The sequence below is a fragment of the Notolabrus celidotus genome, chromosome 2 (genome assembly GCF_009762535.1).
Source record: "Notolabrus celidotus isolate fNotCel1 chromosome 2, fNotCel1.pri, whole genome shotgun sequence".
Lineage (NCBI taxonomy): Eukaryota > Metazoa > Chordata > Actinopteri > Labriformes > Labridae > Notolabrus > Notolabrus celidotus.
Window position 1 is genome coordinate 26553468 of NC_048273.1, and position 5262 is coordinate 26558729.

Sequence of the window (5262 nt, forward strand, 5' to 3'; positions counted from 1 at the left end):
ATGCCTAAATAAAGTATTACTTACCTACCGAATGCTCATTGAGCGCTAGACTTTCCTTTAAATTATGGTATTAAGATTGAATGGGGTGATACAAATTGTGCTCATTATATAATATTTCATGAATGAAAAATAAATGGATATGAACGGTGACATAAACTTTGTTTAAGAGGAGAAATCAGCTGTGAAAAGAGTTTGATGAAAATTAAATTGGTATTCATTTTTCAAACTATTGGAAGGTATATTTCATAGTGTAGTTATTCCAGCAAAAGTAGGAATAAAAAGTTTGAATTAACAGGCTGAGAACCCCCATGGAAAAAAAAAACTGACCTGGGTGTAACACAACAATAGTAGTTTAAAGTACAAGTCATAGAAAATGTACAGTTTAAAAGATCCATATCCCATCATGAGGTGTACTTTGGATGTAAGTATTTATAAAGTTATAACAAAGTAGTATAGTGAAAGCAAAAGTTTCTAAACATCAATCATACAAGCTGGTAATGCTTGTTATGTTGGTCAATGCCAATGGTAATATCAGGTGGTGAGGAACTGGTTAAATGCTTTAATTGCCCAGTTTCTTACTAACCACCCAGCTGTGTTAGATACTTGATTCTGATTGGTCAAAGCCCCTTGACAGTAGTTAGTAATACTAGATAGCTCAAGAGATGCAAAGAACAGCCTGGTCACACAAACATCAAGTCAATCTGCAGGAAGTAGTTATGACACATGTAGTGTTCTGTTTAAGATGTCACCTCTTCCTGTAAACAATCTGAGAGTGTTACAGCTGTATGTTTGTTCTGTGTCCCTCCCCCCTCCATCACCTTCTTCTCTGCAGGTGCCTCCTAATTGAGGCAATGAGGTTCACCTGGCAGTGGGCCTTTAAAAGTCCACAGATGCCTGCAGTAGGGGAGAGGCATTTGAGTTGGGGATTGCAGCCAGGCTGCCTCTGCTTCGTGGGATTAGCATGTGCTTTTGTTGTGTTTTGTTATCTAAGAATTTAGGTGATCTTTGTTGAATAGTTAGTTAATCTGTCATTTTATATCAAACTCCTTTTTTGTTAAGTGATTAAGTTGTTTTTGTGTTTGGTGGGTCATGTGTAGGTGTATTGTTAGCCCCACAGAGCTGCCTTTGGGGGGGGGCGTAACTGAGGGAAGCAATAAAACATTGAAGAAAACAAACACGAAGCAAGCGAAAACAAAATCACAGGACTTTACGCAGGTACTGCTGTTATTTTCTGCATCTGATAAGAAAGCCAATGGAACAATGTATATGTTTAGACTCAACATCTTCATTTATGGCAAAGTGTAATGTCAATTTGGGCTGTATGTAGGCAAAGAAGACAGTGGAATTGCTCCCAACCAGCAAAACTGAAAGACTATTTTCAAGCTGTATAAATAAAGAATTTATACATCAATAATATCATCTTTAGATCAATACTTAGTGTCAGCTTGTTCGTAGTTGTTAGCCAGGTAATATGCAGAAAATAAAGGTAGGGAGAAGAAACCCAGAGTGATCGATTGATAGCTGTTTTTCAGACAGTCATGTAGAAGAAACCATTTAACATTGTACTATTTTAGCATCTCACCCTGAGCATGACATAACAAGTAAGTAACGACTGTGTGAGTCTTGTGAATCAGAACATACTGTTTTTTTCCCCTGGTCTATTGAATAGGATGGAAGTATTGGGTTTGGAACAGATACAATATGTTAACTCGTGAGCGGCCCAATTTTCCTGCCTTTGCAGGCAACTTGCTGCTTTTCCTGGCACATTACTGCGTGCTTGAGTGCATCCATGTATGTCTTTGTGTGCAGGCACTACACATTAAATACATGAAAACTTACCTATATAGATACTGCTCTATAACACTAATAGGGGCCCCGAGTACAGACAAGAAGAGAATAAGCACTCTTGACATAAAAGTTCTACAGACTTCAGGCTGTAATTGTGTTTGCATGGAGATGCTATGTTGCCAAGAATTTATCCAAGATAATAGCAGCTGTGGACCCTTTCTTTGTGACCAGGGAGCAGTTGTTTTTTTTATATCTCCCTCCCTCTCTCCCTCTCATAATCTGACACCAGTTTAATTGAAGCAGTGCAGAAATCAATAACATATTACAGATCAAATAAGATGATTGTGGGATTGTATCATCTTCCTTTTCACTGTCATCACAAATCTCAATGTTATGTGATGATCATCAGGCCGGTATTCATATTGATTAGACTGTATTATTTCCGTTACGTCTACCTGATGCATGAATCTGTGGATCCTGATAGAGATTAAAATAGTCTATTGGAAGATTATTCAATGCCCTACTTGTAATTAATCACATAAATGTGTGTATTCGGTTGAACAAAATAACTAATTTTTAAACATTTGTTTGTGTTTGCAGAAGAGAAGAGATACTTCAAAGATCAAAAACAGGTAATTCAATCACTTCAGGGACAAACAGGTGCTAACATCCTTAGGAATGATGATTCTCACATGAATAAGTACTACGTGTGTGTGTGTGTGTGTGTGTGTGTGTGTGTGTGTGTGTGTGTGTGTGTGTGTGTGTGTGTGTGTGTGTTGGGAAAGCTCCTTTTTTAATGACACACACACTCCAAATCAAATCCCAAGCAGCCTGGAGTGCTAGGAAATGATCATTAGGAGCCTCAGTGGCACTTGAAATGTCGCAGTTGACGTGCACAGGATGCTGCTCCTCACAACCTCATGGTAATGTGCGTCAGCAATCAGAGGCAGAGGATGGGTACCAAACAGCCGGGATAATTAAGGTTGAACCAACAAACATAATCAACGCCCAATCAGGCTGTATTGTGGCAGACAAGTCAGCCTGAAGAACCTGTGTTAGTTCTCTCCACCCATGAAAAGTGGTCGGTTTTGAGTCGTCTGCGTTCAAATAAGCAGCGAGTGATGAAACCATATTAATGAGGTGTTTTGAAGCAAAACAGTATTGTCATAAACTTAGTCACAACTGGTGGTGTCCCAATTCCATACTATTACATGCAGCAGGATCTGCACAAACAATCCACAGACAAACACAAGAGTCAGAACACGGGGAAAGTCAGCATTCCAACCGGGGCCAGTTTTTTTTATTTCTGTAGCTCTGAAAACTCAAGCTGCCATCTCACAATGTAATATGAAAGGGCTCCAATAACATATCATCATTTGTTACCTTTTGCATGTTATGATGCAACAATCATATAAACCTTTTATTGTGGCATCTACATCGATAGGACTTTCCTATCATGAAAATAAACACATTTTTAAGCTGGGGTTGGTAGTCTCGGAAAACTAGCATGAATTTGAATGTAGCATTTCCTCATGACTCCGTCTAACCCCTCCCCTCCTCCCTCGGAGCTCCTCCAAAACGACGCCCCCCCATCTCACATGCAAGAGCGCCGCTGACTTGCGACCGTATGATGGTGACTGATTCAAAACAGGTCCTCACCAAAACATTATCATAGTGAAAGTTAAAAACACAAACAAACATGGCTGCTGTTAGTACTCACAACTGTCATGCTAGCATTATCCAGTTGTACTGGTGACACGATATCAGGAGAAAAGTTATAACACATATAATACTGTAACAGCTCTACTGTTTGTTAAACGTGTTCAGTGTAGATGTTCTTAATTCCTACAGTGTTGACAGTTAGTGAAGGCATCAGGAGAGATGTAGAGTGTGCGAGCGGGAGAGAGGAGAGACAAAAGAAGTTTTTCATTAATTCAAACATTGATTGTTGCTTTGTTGGTTGGTGTGATCACGGCCGACAGTGACCGGTTATTAAAACTCAAGGTGTTCACAAATCGGCTCATCATCCCTACAGCGTCCGGACTGACGCTACAATACATCCACATTTTCTGTAGGACTTACTAAATGTCATTAATTCTTCTGCTTGTCAGAGCCCCCGTGGTGAGACCTTTTTAGACTCTGATCCGGACTACAGTCCTGAGCAAAGCACCTCATCGGGTTAGAGGGGACAGGCCCGAGGTGGAGCGAGAGGGGCAGTCAGTAGAGTCAGGGGAAGCAGAGGCGGGAGACGGGGAGTGAACGCCAGGGAAATGTACGCACAGGAGGCGGGCAGAACGGCAGGACGGGATTTGAGCGGTTTAAAATTTTGGCACCCAAAGAAATCTGATCGGTTGGTGTTTTCCCAGGTTTACTCCGGCTGTAGATAGCAGCTTTTCTTCGCTCTTTTCTAGAAACACGTTACGTATTGATTGCCATCAGGACATAAAAATCATTTTAACCAGTATAACAAAAAGTGTATCTAAATCTGACTACCAACCCCAGCTTTAAGACAGCCCCTGTCTTAAGGGTCTTTAAGTGATATTTTCAATCGAACAACTCAGCTTTAGTTCAAGCAGTAAGACTGGTACTTATTCATTCATTCTCACTTTATTATTATATTCACGTAAATCCTTCTCCCTCCCCTTCTGTCTTCCTTTTCTACTCTTTCAAGCACTAAACCAACCAGATTTAGCCCCAGCCCCTATTGACCAATCACCATGCTGCTGCTAAAAAATGTAATCTGTTCCCCTCTCATTCTCTCAATTCATTGTTTCAGTCTGGTCGTTGCAACCCTACTTCACCCCAGTCACCTCCAGTCCATCTCATCAGTATCCAGCTCCTCAGCTGATCATGCATCCTTCTCCAGTGTCTAGACTCCGTAGAGGGGTAGCCTATCCTGCTGTAAGCCTCACCACCCCTTTGAGTACACAATGACAACACAATGGAGTTTAATCACCAAAGACTTTGCACAGTTTGCATATTTTCAAAACTTGTTAAATACACAATTGTTCACTCATAATGAAGTCTCTGAAAACTTGAAACAAAGGCAATAAAAAAAAGTCAGAGGTTATGTTTTTCTGCTATTAAATAAATCCTGCACATAATACATGTTAAGTCATTATTTGACACTTTTGAAATAAGGTTGCCTGAGGCTGTAATTCTTATTATATTATTTATAAAAAACTCAACAATTTATGACCCTCTTGTTCAAAACGGGGTCATGGGTTGAGTGTTTTCAGAAACAAACAAACAAACAAAACTGTCTGCGGCCTAGTTTAACACTTCTTTTCTCGTTTTTTGTGTGCAGTGTTTCCACAAAGTAACACTGGAAACAGTTGGATTGTAAAAAACAACAACCGAATATCTGCTTAATTTTAAGGGAGTGCTGTTGACGGATACTCTCCTTCCATGCCCAAATACATGGAAGAGATATTAACAGATGTAACAAATGATTGTGGACAACTGTAGACTGAT

The 5262-nt window shown here is 40.0% G+C and overlaps 1 long non-coding RNA gene across 1 annotated transcript; it reads left to right on the top strand.

The window, feature by feature from the left end:
- The first annotated feature begins 917 nt into the window (after positions 1–917).
- On the top strand, positions 918–4880 carry LOC117805326. The gene is made up of 4 exons (XR_004629404.1): positions 918–998; positions 1098–1215; positions 2389–2420; positions 4565–4880. It is a non-coding gene; the product is annotated as an uncharacterized LOC117805326 (long non-coding RNA).
- The last annotated feature ends 382 nt before the right edge of the window (positions 4881–5262 follow it).